Source organism: Suncus etruscus, chromosome 4, assembly GCF_024139225.1.
Source record: "Suncus etruscus isolate mSunEtr1 chromosome 4, mSunEtr1.pri.cur, whole genome shotgun sequence".
NCBI lineage: Eukaryota > Metazoa > Chordata > Mammalia > Eulipotyphla > Soricidae > Suncus > Suncus etruscus.
Window position 1 is genome coordinate 106,313,930 of NC_064851.1, and position 15,551 is coordinate 106,329,480.

The window sequence follows — 15,551 nt, forward strand, 5'->3', positions numbered from 1 at the left end:
CCCTACACATTCCTGAAAGTCCCTTATTTTGGGGGGTGATTTTGAGGTTTACCCAGGTGTTCTCAAGGATTACTCCTGACTCCTATGCACCACTCAGTGGCCCTGATTGTTCCCAGAAGAGCATCACATCCTTGGACCCTAGAATTGATGGCCTGGCCAAGTTGTCTAACTATTATTGGGAGTAATCCCCTACTTCCTGAATATCACAGGTAGTCTTCCCCACACTTCCTGGCATACAAAGAAGGGTTTGGTTTGGAATCCTCACATATAACACTCATTGGCCATCTATCAAGCCAACCTAATTATGGTATCTGTCTCATAGAATTGTAATTGAATATAAAAAACTTAACACAGAGACTAATTTATATCAAGTGCTCAGTTAAAAAGGATCTCCTCCACTCCCTCCCTCCCCTCCAAATGCAGATGATTGCTTTCAGAATTCAATTATATGGGGGGTTAATTAAGCTTAGGACAACCATTTAAAATTGTTTCTATGGGAAATGATAGGCCCAAACAACCAACTCTCGAATTAATGCGTATCAGTTGGCTTACAACCTGGCTGCAATTTGAGAATTGCTTGTAATGAAAAACTCTTTGTGCTGACGTGTTGCTACCAAACTGATTCCTCATGCGCATTTCCTCCCAGCACTGGATTCTCAACCCTCATCCTATTGTTATTGAACAATTGACTTCGAGTGTATGTTCTCCGTACAAATTCGACAAAAGCAGATGTGTAATTCATTCTATTTTTCTTGGAAACAAGCAACTAAATATAAACAAGAGTAATTCAATTCCAATGAATAGTAATCACGATGCTTTATAAATCCAACTGAGACAAAAGGAATACAGACAAACTTGTTAGAGTCAAATCATCGCGGAAAGGCGGCTGGGATGGGCTGTGAAGGACCATTACATCCTAATTTATTCTACTTTCGGTTATTTACTCTATATGGTTTTTTGTTAACTCAACAATCTAGTTTATAACATTGCCTTTCATCTTGGAGATGAAGAGCTAAAAAAGGATGATGGATGCAGTGGAGTTTTTGTTTCTTTCAGTTTTGTTGATTTCTTAATGATTTCTTCTCAAGATGCTCAACTGATGGGTCTCATCAATACAATTCCTGACTGCCCCAAGAAAACAATCGAAGCCTCACAAAGTATAAGTTGAACATGTGAAAAGACAATGTCAAACCCCAAAACTCAAAAGAAGCTGTTCTTTCATGCATTAAATTGCTCTGTGACACTACTCAGAGATTGCATATTTATTTTTTATTGACTGACACATATTTGAAGAAATATTGTGCTTTATGTTAAGTAGAAAATAATTTATTTGGGCTATCTGATTACTAAATATACTTCTATCTTTTAAAAACATTCTTTTTTTTTGTTTTGTTTTGTTTTGTTTTGTTTTGCTTTTGAGCCACAGCCAGTGCCTCTCAGGATTACTCCTGGCTATGCTCTCAGAAATCACTCCTGGCTAGGGGGACCATATGGGATGCCAGGAGATCGAACTGAAGTCCACCCTAGGCTAGCGTGCACAGGCAAACACCTTACAGCTTACGCCACTGCTCAGGCACCTAACAACATTCTTTATTATTATTATTATTATTTATTTGGGGCCACACCAGGTGGCACTCAGGGGTTACTTCTGAATATGTGCTCAGAAATTGCTCCTGGCAGGTTTAGTGGACATGCTGGGAATCAAACCCAGGTTGGCTGCATGCAAGGCAAACAGCCTACCCATTATGCTATTGCTCCAGCCCTTAACATCATTCTTATTTTATTTTCTTTTTATTTAAAGACATAAAAAATTGACTTTTGTAGTCTCGTAATCATCACTTCTACTACCCCAGTTATACTCTTTCTATGGAAAGTTTCTGAAAAGAAACTTACCTGAACTAACCTGAGAATAATTTTGTTGCTCATTGTAAGATAATTCATTTTAGCATGGGGTGTGGGGTGCTTTCCTGGCAATACTCAAGAGGCCTAAGAGGCCCTCCAAGCAATTCTTGGCCAACTTGGTATGTGGTTCAATGCAAGAGGATGAGGAAGTGCTATTGTTCTGGTCCAGAGGAGATAAATGCGAACATGAGCTGCAACCTCTGTATTATCTCTCAGTTACCTGCATTCTTATTTGAACTACATCCGAGAGCCTTACGGTAACATTTCCATGAAAATTCCTCATGACTTATTACAGTTTACCAATAAATTTAAATTTCGGGGGGGAGGCACACCTATGTATGCTCTGAACTTACTTGTGGCTCTGGGATCACTCATGGCAGAGTTTTGGGGACCATACATGATATCAGAGATTAAAGTAATAAAGTAAGCTATGAACAAGGCAAGTGCTCTATTCCATCACTCTCACCCACTACTAATATATTTTAAAATGAACAATAAATTGAGAACACATATTGTAGGTACAAATACAATAAATTGCTTTCATGAAAAAAAAAAAGACATACATAGAAACAAACTTGGAACTAAAATATGTAATGGAGAAAAACGCAAGCATATTTTTAATATTTCCCCTAAGTCTTCTAAGTTTTATCTGGGGACTCGGTTGAACCTTCTAAATTACTTCTATAAAATTTTTTTCTGCCTCTCTGGGAGCCAAGAGGCAAATTTTTTAATTATATGTTTTGCCTTTTGCATATATGTAATTATTTTTCTTTATAGAAATTGGGTGTTAGAAAATGTTACAGCTAAGATCATCCAAACAATTAATAAAATTATTTTTGTATATAGTGGCTTTAAAATAAATGTCTTTAAAGTGAGAAATATGGAGCATGACAGGGTGAGGAAATAAAAGCGCTCCTTTTATTTAATTTAATTTAATTTAAATTTTTGGTATGCCTCCTGGCTTAAATACAAAACATGGGTGGAGGTTCATAGAAATTCTTATGACTGCTTTGAGGAGTCACAAATGACTGTGTTTCTGAAATCAGTTCATTAGTTTATCTAATTTATTATGTCCACACAGAAATGCCTTGCCACAGCAGAAACAGCAAGGCTGGGCTTTCATATTTAACTACTAATTAATTAGTGCATTTTCAAGTTCCTCACTATTCCTATCCCAGCGATGTAGCAATGTCGCGTCTATGTACGAAATAATATTTTGTACGACCTAATATTTTGAAAAAAAAAAAAAAAAAAGATGCTCTTCAAGTGGAGAAGTCCGGCTTATCACTAAGTCAACTGACCCCTTAATAGGAACATAATGAGCGAAGTTAGCATCTACACCTCCGAAATAAAAACTCACCATCAACATGCCTATTAACAAAATGAGAAAAAAACTAATTAAAGCAAATTAGCCTAATGTGCACATGCTGGATAAGACAGATTACTTCGAAAAATCCGTGAAGATAATGGTACCCATATGGAATATGTTTTTGGCATTTTTCATATAAATTGGACAGTTTTAGAGGATAAATATGGTACAAAAGTCCTTACAGGCAATTATGTCTTTACAAGGCTGGTGGCTGACATCATAAAAGTATAATTTTAATTGCTATTAATTGCATTAAGTCTACTCTTATTGAATACTTAATGCCACCTCTGACAGTAGTACTAATTTATATACTTTAATGAAGCTTCATAGTAGAAGTTTGGAATATCAGCCACTTCAACGATCTGCAATAGTACATTTTATCTGTCAAGAAGGTCTTGACGTAAAGACATTTTATTGAATATGTTTTTCTCTCAAAACAGGTTTATATTGCTCTGGTTGTGTGTGTGTGTGTGTGTGTATGTGTGTTTTGTGTGTGTGTGTGTGTGTGTGTGTGATAAAGTGATGAGGCTGGTTGTGTTGCAAGGTAATTTTTGAAAAATGCTTCGAGAAACGTTTACTACTCATTTAGAACAGCCGCTGGCTTTGCACTCTTGTCACATATTGAAAAATATCTGATAAAAATACCCCCCCAAATTATTAACTGGCACAATTTAACTGCAACGATTGCAGGCATTCTGCCTTCAAGTAGTCATTTATAACATAGAAAGGGTAAAGAGACACAGAATAAATAATAAATGTCATACAAGATTCTGAAGACAGCGACACGATAAATAAACAGCTCTATCCGCATGGACTCGATTTGTTGGCAGTCGTAGTAATTCTTCTAGGGCCACGAGTTCCCGCGGTCTCTGCTGTTCCTGTGATTTGCATTATTAAATTATGAGAAATTCATTCATCTCAATCAGTGCTAGTTTCAATATTTGTGAATTAGTAATCTGCCTGCTTGCACTAATGGGGAAAAGCATCCATTATTGCCTTTTCAATTTGTTTTCATGTTCATTTACAACAAACATGCCACTTGAAATGGTAAAGACACCAAACGGGAGATAAATTGAGAGCGAGAGAAATCTTGGTTCCAGACATTGAGATTTTGGGTAAATTCTAGCCTGTTGGGGCCCGGAGAGATAGCACAGCGGCGTTTACCTTGCAAGCGGCCGATCCAGGACCAAAGGTGGTTGGTTCGAATCCCGGTGTCCCATATGGTCCCCCGTGCCTGCCAGGAGCTATTTCTGAGCAGACAGCCAGGAGTAACCCCTGAGCACCGCAGGGTGTGGCCCAAAAACCAAAAACCAAAAAAAAAAAAAAAAATTCTAGCCTGTTATTTCTGCTCAGAGAGTCATGCTTAATAAAGTGAACAAGCATGAATGTCAGGTAAGATATGCCATGTACTTCTATATGCCCTATCAATTTTTTCTATAATTAAAGTGATGAACAGACACAGTTCGGTAATCATGAAGCTACAGCTCCTTTGGAGACTTTTATTTTCTTATTTTTATATAAGAAAAAAGATTCAGCCAAGTCCATTTCTTTCGGGTAAAGTGTCTTTGCTCAAATATCTCTAAGGATATTTGAGTCAAAGGCAAGATTGTGCAGCAGTAGGGTCGGAGATTTTCCAAGTCTACAAAAGCTTCCATTTCCTAAGGCTCAGCTTCCTCCTCTGGCGATGAAAATAGAGGCTGGACTAACGGTTTTTGCTCCTGTTTTCTTGCCTGACTTTCAGCCCCTGTTTCTACCCCCGAACGACTCCTTCAATGTTGCCTTGTCCATTTGCATCCACAGCTGAATTGGGATGGCTATTTTAGAGTTCACCCTCTTTAATTCAGTTCTTCATGCTGAGAACTTGAACCAATTAGTGCCACTTTGTGTAATGCTTTTCACAAGACGGACACCAGTCCACAAGGAATTAGAGCGAGACCACCAACCCATTTCATATGGGCCAATGAGTAACCATTGGACAGTGACAACCTGGGATCAGCCCTTGCATTTGGGGTTCAAACCAATTACTTAATGGCAACAGATTCCACGCCACCTGATGAAGTCTATGTGTCATTCAGGGAGCCAGATTAATCAGAACAACAGTGAGGCGGAAACCTTTTAGAGAGCAGATTTCCACTGCTCTGCCCACCATGGTTACTGAGATGGAAAGGAGAGTCAGGACTGTCAATATGGCAGCTGAGAGCCAAGAGATGGGCTTCACCATTGTTCCTGCCAGTGCAAGAGAGTTAGGGTGATTATCTATGCAAAGATGGAATGCCAAGGATTTGAAATATACTAGACAAGCATTTTGTTCTTCTTAGGGGGAACTTTTTTTTTTTTTTGAAAATCATTCACGTCAATATCCATTAATGTGCCCTAAAATGATTTCCTCATGAGGAAAGCAATGCATGCTTTATGCTGCAATTTGAGAAAACACAAAACAGCAAAGAAACATCTCCTTCACAAAAAATATTACCCCCCACCCCCGTGAATGACCTTATCAGAGACTACAAATTATAGTTACCCATGCCTTGAGCATCCTTTGAGTTTATTTCTCCAATTATTCTCTTACTGCTTGCAATGGCTCACTTTTTAGTGCTTTATGATCTGTCCCATAGTAAATGTTTTTGTGAGCCTGTCTTCTGTCAGTGATGCTATTCAATGAGGCAGGTAATTTCTCTTTTTCTCAAATGATCTGTTCGGCTTTCTAAGGCAAGAAGTGCCACGGTTTCAGGTTTCATATTAATACTTATTTAGTATTTGTTTTAAGCTTTCAATTCTTGTAAATTTTAGGAGAATTGATGGTGGATAGGCAGCTGCTGGCAATAGCTACCTCTCGATAAAGCCTATTTGCATGTTCCTCGTGAATACAATACTGCCGTATTATCTCAAAGGGGAAAATCAGTTGAGTGGAGTTTTATACACCATTCTCTCCTGTGGCTAACAGTGGCTCCTTCTAACTTTTAAAAGATCAGTACTTGGACTCTCTATGGGAGAGTCATTTTCTTAGGTCCTAATCTCTCTATAGGGATGGGGTTTTTAGAATACTGCGGATTAGAATACATTTATTGGATCTGATTGAGAACATTGGGTTGTTCTCCAAAGTAAGTAAAAAATAACTTTAGTATTCAACAAGGTCTGTCAACTGAGAAACTTATATAAATTGCACATCTGCATTCCACTTCTGCTCACTCTCAACTGGTTTATTGTAACCCTGCCCCTTGTAACTTTTGTTTTGTCTTTGTTTTGTTTAAAACAGAAAGGTAGAAATGTAACCCTGCCCCCAACTTCCTGTTTCCCTAATCTTCTTTTGAGATGTTAATTGTAAAGTCACCCTACAATTTTATTGTCTTATCTCCAACCCCAAATGAATGAGTTTGAATCCGGATTGTGCAGGAAATAATACAAACCAGGCTGAGGGTGAAACCCATATATTCTAGCAGTCTTTTACCTAGTTTCTCCATCAAGATGCCTGCCAGAACTGTTTTTATTGTGTACAGAGAGCCCCCCTGGATGGGGCAGTTAGGACAGATAGCTCAGGCTTTCCTGACCCAGTCCCACCCAAGTTTACAAGTAAGACAATCTGTTTTGAGGTAAACCCATGTTGCAAACAAACATACAAAATAACCAGGGATGATCTTTGTTTTAGGCAAAATAAGGTGTAACCTAACAGTAATATCACCTGGATGATCAGACTCGCCCACACCTGGGTTTTTGGCTTTGTGGGGAAGGGAGGAGACACATGGAGAAAAGAGGGTCATTAGAAAGCTTAGCAGAGACGCAGATGTGAGGAAAAGATCATTGTAGAGAAAAGCCATGAAATAAAGCAAGCTGGCTCCTATGAAACTTTGACTACTTGTGAATTACTTCTCCACTACTACCCTTCATCACACTGTGGCCTGAGGGGTTGGAAACACTGTCTGGGGTGGCCTCATCTAACACGTGGACTATGTATTTTATTTAATCTACAGTTTATAGTCACAGAGAAGATCTCTTTAATGACCTTTGAAGAAATCATAGGTTTCTGTTGCTTTGTGGCTGTGTTTCTAAGAAAAACTATACTATATAAACTATACTATATTATACTATACTGTACTGTGCTATACTATTGTATTACTATACTAATCTTTGATAACTGTAATGAAGGTTTAGAATGGTTGCAGAACAAATTTATCAAGAATGTCTAACAGAATAGTTCCTTTTAAACCTGTTTTGTTTCGTTTTGTTTTGTTTTTGAATCACACCAGGGTCACTCCTGGCTATGCACTCAGAAATTGCCCTGGCAGGCACGAGGGACCATATGGAATGCCAGGTTTCTAACCTCTGTCCGTCCTGGATCGGCTGCTTACAAAGTAAATGCTGCACTGCTGTGCTATCTCCCCGGCCCCAGAACAGTTTCGTTTATAGAAAAAACCTATAATACCTAACCTTTTGGTGGCTGTTTTGTATTATTCATTGCATAATAAATAAGGTATTTGCATGTGTATTAAGCAGAGGCTCTCCCTAATTAGTCTCTGAAAATATGGATCATTGGGCAACTAATCTGTTTTTAAATGTTCAATAAGGCTGAACAACTTGCATATCTAACTTAGGTAGTTTTGAACAAAGGCGTTACTCTACTGGAAATGAGTAATACCAAGCTTCCGGGGTAACAACCTTTTCAGTTGCATCATCACACCGTATCTTAAGAAATCTACCTGCTCCCCAAGGATCCCAAGGTTTTGATTTTTCAGACGGGAATTTTAGAGTCTTGGTGGGACAGATCTATTCAGAACAACGTGGCATTATCACCAGCAATGGCTGCCAGAGAAGAGATGGGGTAACCTCTAATGACACCGTTGGTAACAAAAATCGAATGATGATATGAAAACCCTTTCACTTTATGCATGTTTGACTGCACTTTATGCAGTCAGTTTAATGAATCATTTATCATATTAATTTTCCATCAACAACTCTGCAAAACATTGTCAAGAGATATAGAATGATAGAAATTGGATAAAACTAAGATGGGTTCACAGGCTTTCCATTGACCTTCATTCGGAAATAGTTACTTTAAGTAAGCTTTACAGCTCTGCTTACAACCATTTCCACAGATTTCCCAGCACTTTACCAACTAGTAATTAATTGCCCAGGCTACATCTCCATGGGGTCTTTTTTCTTCTTATCTCTTCATTCTAAAGTTGAGAGGTGTGCCAATCTGCTACCCTGAAGCAAGTTCTCTTTCAGAGTCATGGTATCAGTTCCAGCTTTCTGCCCCTCCATTGCATCTCCAATCATACCTGTTTTCTGTGCTCATCTCTCTCTGAGTTTGGAGACAGTTGTCTTTCCTCAGAAAGAACCATATCTAGTCACTTTAATTCCTTTCAGGTATCAAACAAACCCTAGTTAAGTGTATACAGTGCCCCAAACATGCCCAATTCCCAGTAAAGTTCATTAAATCATAAACCCTGAAAGGTCTAAGGTAAGCACAGTAAGATTTAAAATCTCAAAAAGGAGAAGGACCAGAGAGATGACCCAGTGGTTAAAGTACTTGTCTCATATACAGCTAACTCCAATTTGATCCTGGGCATCACCTAGGGGCCTCCAAGCACTACCAAAATTCAAGCCAGAACACAGAGCAGGAAATCTCTGAACACTGCTGGACATGTCCCACGCCCACAAAAAGGTGGAAAGAGGCAAAGATGTCCAAAAGGGAGGTTCTCTTATGGAGAACATATGTTCAAATAGTGAAACTCGCAGACAGCTGATTCTAAGAAAAATGCTATGCTTTATTTTGGTCAGAGAAACATGTCACTTTAGTACCGATAAACTAGTCTCAAACTTCCTCAATAGAGGGCACTACAAAAATTTAAGGGAAGTGTTCCCTTTTGGAGTTGAATAAATAATTGTACACAGAGCAATCAGTGTGACCTTGGGCAAGTTATTTAACATAGCCAGGTCTATGTTCTTCCATTCAACTGTCTGTAATTATGCTAATATTTTAGAAGAAGATTGTGGGAATGAAGTGAGTCATTTTATAGCAAAATATTTAGAATAGTATTTGACCCATGGCATAGTTGAATATACCATGTGCATTCAATTAACAGGAGTTGTAATTATCAGACTTATATGATGATGATACTACTACTATGATGAAATAATATTAATAATAATTAATAATTAGTTAATAATAGAACCACCACCACTACCACCATCTTCCATAAGCAGATAGTGGCAAAATAAAAAGGCAAATGTCTGCTCCTGGATTTGGTTCTCAGAGCCTTTCTTCCTTTCTTTTTTCTTCTTGCATAGGCCAGAGAAGAAGCCGATTTTGAATTAAAGCCCCAAATATGTGAATAATCACAGCTTAGCAGAGGATTAGTCAAAGGGAGAGGTAAGGAGTGGTTGGAATAGGTGGACTATTGATTAAACAGGGAAGGATTTAAGATGCTGGATGCTATGATGTGGCAAGAACTAGGCTGCGATAATGATGGCACAGCAGGAAATATGATACAGGCAAAATAAAATAAAGCGAACAGAATTAGAGAACATTAGGAAGTTCAAGAAGTAAAAAGATAGGCTAGTGGAGGAATGAGAGAGATGGAATGAGATAGGCGAGCTAACAGTGACACCGAGGCATGAGGACAAGAAGCGAGGGAGAGATCCTATTTCTTCTGGAAATTGGGCTGGGAGTTTTAATTTCTTTTGACTGTAATTTAAACAAAATCCATTTCCTTGTTTAACCCCCTACCCCATTTAATTACTAACCTACCTAGGTTTCCATTTCTCCCTGACCCTTCCATTTTTCCTGCACGTCCTTCTTGAATTCTCTCTCCTTGTTCTTTGCCTCCTTTCCTTCCCCATGTGCCCACACCTTACCCCAGGAGTTTCTCTCTTTCTGTCCTTATTACACTAGCTTGAACATGACCATGATCTGAGAAAAAAAAATTTTTTTAAGTGGGGAGTCTTGTCACTGAAGTCAAGAAGAAATAAGTCAAAGGAAGTCAAAGGAAATAAGCACCATGTCCTTCAGCGATGACATTTGTCTCATGCCTTGTCAGATATGTAGAAAAAGGAACAAAACCAAGAGTAGGACATGTCGCACCTTCCCATGTCAAGAATCACCTATGACCACATGTGTAGCATAAAAGGATTGGCAGCCCCAGAAACCAGGCTGCACAATTCCTTTGAAATTTTATCAAACTGAGAGAAAAAAAAAAAAAGGTTATTTAGCCCCAACAGTCAGGTGTCATATGGGACAAGAGGGAGAAATGCCTTTATGGCATTTCCAGGGGGCTCCCTGGGCTTCCCTGCTTAGACGATTTGCTGACACAATTGCAAGCCAAGTTTAAATCACATCACCTGAAAGCCAGGGACTTGGGGCAGGTAGACAGAAGGGGCACTTGGAGCCAGGCAGCTGCCGCATAAGTGCACTGCCTCTATGACCTTGAGGAGTGAAGCACTGGCAGTGAGACCCAGGTATACAGGCTGTGTCAACGGCAAACCAGAAAATTCGCTTAGAAGGGGCCAGTCAACGCCCAGAAGGGGATGAGGTTTTCAAGAGGATGGAGGAGCTGGTTTTGAAATTCTATGGGAACCTGAAGGTTGATGAGGGATGAGGTTGTCATCAGCACCATGAATTGAGCCAAGAAGGCATAGGAGAAATTGCAAAAGTACCCATTTTCTTCATATCACTTGGTAATTGCAGTTCAGATGTGTGCAAAGATTTCTGCAGCATTCAAGATCCACTGTGAATAACTATGAAAGCAACAGCTAGCACAGTGCCTTTAGTTATTTTTGCCATTTGGCGTTGTGTATGATCTCCTATATTTGTTATTCAACCTTGGAGGCCTTCAAGTTCTAGCTCTGATTGCGAAGGAGACATAGGGAAGAATGGGGTTCGGGGGAGGAGAAATGAGAAGGGGTTGGAAAGAAGGAAAGGAAGAAGAACTGAATCTCAAAATATAAAATGCTTGCTTCTCACTCTGCCCCAGAATACTGCTTATGGGAACAAGGAAAGTTCAGAGAACATGGAAATAGGGGCGGGGGAGGGATGGAGAGAGAGAACTGGGGAATGAGTGACTGGGGGAAGAAACCTCAATGGGCCTGGAACTGGGGATACCATGAACAGTATTGACTGAAGAATTGAAATGCAGAATAAAGGAGTTTCTGGAGCCTGACTGATAGTCCAGAGGGTAAGACACTTGTCTTGCACCAGGAGACCTGGGACTACATATGCTCATTCCTTGGCACCACACACACATGATCCCAAGTTCCCCCAAGAGAAAGCCCTGAGAATCCTGGTATGGTCTCCAAGCAAACAAACAAATAAAAGGTATAAAGGACTTCCTGAAAATATGGGCAGTGCCACCAGAGAGTAGGAACCATGGGAAGGGGTTAAGTCTGTCCTGGATATCTAGTGGAGAGAAGGCACATGCTGAAAAACACAGAATGGGTAAGGCCAAGAGAATGCCAAGAGAATCTCATGTCAGAAAGCCCTAGAGATAGTACAGTAGATAAGGCATCAGCCTGGCAAGAATCTGCCCCAGGTTCACTTTCTTTTTTTTTTTTTTTTTGTGGTTTTTGGGTCACACCCGGCAGTGCTCAGGGGTTACTCCTGGCTTCATGCTCAGAAATTGCTCCTGGCAGGCATGGGGGACCATATGGGACGCCGGGATTCGAACCGATGACCTTCTGCATGAAAGGCAAACGCCTTACCTCCATGCTGTCTCTCCGGCCCCAGGTTCAATTTCTTGCACAATATATGATACCCTGAGTCCAACAGGAGTCATCCCTGAGCACAGAGCTGGAGTAAATCTTGAGTTGAGATGGACATAGAGCTTCAAGCAAACAAACAAAAACCAAACAAAGCAAAATAAGGATAAAGAAAGAAAAGGGAAACATTGGGGGACATTCTATTCTTTGAGAGAGGTCAGAAGAAATGGGTCTCACTCTACATCCTTGATCAGAGACTAGTAAAGTTCAGGAAAGCAGATATTTATTTTCACTCTGAAGTTTATTTACTCTGAAAAATGTGGGAGGTGAACTGAAATTGAACTACTGCAAGGTCACTCAGCCAATTAGAGTTCTCGAAGGATCTTCTGAATTTGTGGCCAATCCAATCAGAGGCTTTGGACTTAAGTCCATGGGTCCTGGCAAGAATTGTGATAGTGTCGGAAGAACAAGCTCAGTTTCAGTTTCAGTTCTCTAAAAAAAAATCATCTGAAAAGTGCACAGAGACAAATAGAAAGGATGCAGGGATACGAGGTGAGCCAAGAGAAAAGTATATTTTCTAGAAGGAGAATAAAAGAGTAGGAGACAGTGTTTCTCAAATAGTGGACCCCCACCCGTAAAGGGGGGCACATTTAATCTAGGCAAACACTGTCATAATAAGCTAAGCCCCGTGTTTATGTCTCTGTATGTCTCTGGAGCTAAGAGTTGCTGTGTCCTGCTTCAAACCTCGCTTCAAATAGCTATGCATTGCAAAACGTGCCCATTGTAGCCATTAATCCAGACATCACCTCTGATTAAAAAATCAATCAAATTATTCTATTTAGGGGCCCGGAGAGAGCACAGCGGCATTTGCCTTGCAAGCAGCCGATCCAGGACCAAAGGTGGTTGGTTCGAATCCCGGTGTCCCATATGGTCCCCCGTGCCTGCCAGGAGCTATTTCTGAGCAGACAGCCAAGAGTAACCCCTGAGCACTGCCAGGTGTGGCCCAAAAACAAAAAATAAAACAAAAAAAAATTACTCTACATTTTTTGTTTTGATAGTTAAAGTATTTTTTTAAATAAAGATACTATTTACAGTCATGCAGGGGGCGTAAAAAATGTTTTCTTCTTCTTAGGGGGGGCATTACAGAAAATAATTGAGAAGCACTGAGTAGGTAAGAAGGAGAGCAACATGGGATGAGCCTTGCTTTAAGAGCAACATCGTGTTATTACACTCAAGTGATGTAAAAGAGAAGAGAGGGACTTTGTTTACATTAGAAGAAGAATGATCACACTCGTTTGTGAGACTGATATTACAATAAGACAGTATGGTAATAATATCCAATGACAAAAGAGCTGAGGGCCAGGAGGACCGGTCCATGGTAGGAAACTTACCATAAAGATAGGGGAGTGCAGTGAGGGCAGAGAAGGGAGCACTTGAACAATGATCTTGGGAAATGGTCATTCTGGACAGGAACTGGATGCTGGAAGGAGGGAAAGTGATAGGCATGATACCCTTTCAGGAACAGTATTGCAAACCACAGTGTCAAATTGGAAAAAAGGGAGAGAGAGAGAGAGAGAGAGAGAGAGAGAGAGACAGAGACAGAAAGCTAGAGAGACAGAGACAGAGAGCTAGAGAGACAGAGAGACAGAGAGAGAGAGAGACAGAGAGAGATAGAGAGACAGAGAGAGACAGAGAGATAGAGAGACAGAGAGATAGAGAGCCAGAGAGAGACAGAGAGATAGAGAGACAGAGACAGAGAGAGCCAGAGAGAGAAAATGTCTTTCATAGAAGTAGGCAGGGAGAGGCAGGGGAGGCAGGAGAGGCAGGAGGGAAACTAGGGACATTGGAGGCAGGGAATGTGCCCTGCAGAAGGGTGTTGGACACGTCGCATGACTGAAATTCAATCACGGGCAACTTTGTAACTGTATCTCACTTATTAAAAAAAGAAAAGGAAAAACAATCAGAGTCTTTAGGTTATATTCCTTCCTCCCCCAGTTTCCTTCCCTTGCTCATTGTCCATTTAAAACACATTTTGCCTGATGACAATTCATTTTGCAAGCATTTTCTTGGGACACACCTAGTACCCCAACTAAGGTTGGCGCCCGTTGTTCTGCTTCTGCAGAAATGAAAACCAGTGCGGCCTGAGCTGAAAGGAAGGACCTACGTAGGGTCGACGGTTTCTCTGCTGGCTCCGAGGATGTGGTTTTCTATGAGTCGCTTACACTCCGATCCATTTCAAACCCTCATTCATAAAACGCAGAGAATAATCTCAGCCTATTTCAGAGATGAGGATTATTTTACCTCGTGATGATTAATGACCCGATAGCAGAAAAGCAATCTTAGCTCGCTGGAGATAAAAAGTACGTGTCTCCAGATTTCTCTATTAGTCCATTGCCTTCCCTTCATGGCAATCTTAAATGATTTGTTCCAATAAAGACTTAGGATGCTTCCAGGGTGGGATGTGATGTTTTCGGGGAGGCCTGACATTTAAAAACATCTTTTTTTTCCTTTGATCAATATTGCTGTGTAAAATAAAGCAATTAGGATAAAAAAATTTTTTCTATAGCATAATTTTGCAAAGAAGTAAACGTTTTACACTAGGGAGCAAAATGAGTTACAATTCAGGTAGTGAACCGGGTCACTGAAAACTAAAGGAAAATTTCCTTCCTCTCTCTTTCATTTTTTTTTTAATTTTAATTTTTATTGAACTGCCTTGAGATACACAGATACAAAGTTGTTCATGGTCGAATGTCCTATCAAGCGGAGCAGTTTGCTACTGGCAGAGGTTAGAGGGATAATTTTTCTCCCCAGCATAATTTTTACTTTTCTGTTCTACTTAGAAAGGCTTCTCCCTAAATCATCTCTCGAGCAAATTATATTTTACTTTCACACAGCAGTCTACACAAAGAGCCAAAATGATCTTTTTCTTTGAAAGTCACATCCACTTCCACATCTCCCTTGGTGAATAAAAAAGCCAGCCATAAAAAAAAAAAAAAGCCTATGAGTTTTTTTGGCATTGCATTTAAAATGCTCAGTGCATTAATGTCAGAGTAATTCCAAATATTGTTCCCCCATAATTTACTAGAGATTACGTTGCTTGAGAACACTCTGCTCTACCCCTTTTGGCATTAGATTAATGGACAAATAATATATAGCTTAGACTCCTTTGCAAAAGGGGTTTTCAAAGACACAATGAAATAAAACACAGATACACACATAATGTGAGTAAATAATGCGGAAAGCCATCCAAGCCTGTCCAAGCCTGCGAGAACAACTCCTGAGAATTTCACGGAGGGCTGGGGTAGGGGGAGTAACTTTTCCTTTCTTCACACAAATTTTAAACAAAACCCATAAAACAGCAAGTCATGCCCTTCTGCCCTTATTTATTTTTCGAGAACTGTTCCAGGCAAGTATTCTCTATAAATTGCTTTGGATTTCATGGTTAAAGGAACATGCAGATACAAAATAAGGGTCCAATAATTTTGGTGTAGACGTGTTATTTACTTCTATTCGAATTAAATACAATGTGGGAGCAGAAGAAGGAGTCAGAAAGGAGAGAATGGTTACCTGAGGGAGCTGAGGAATGTAG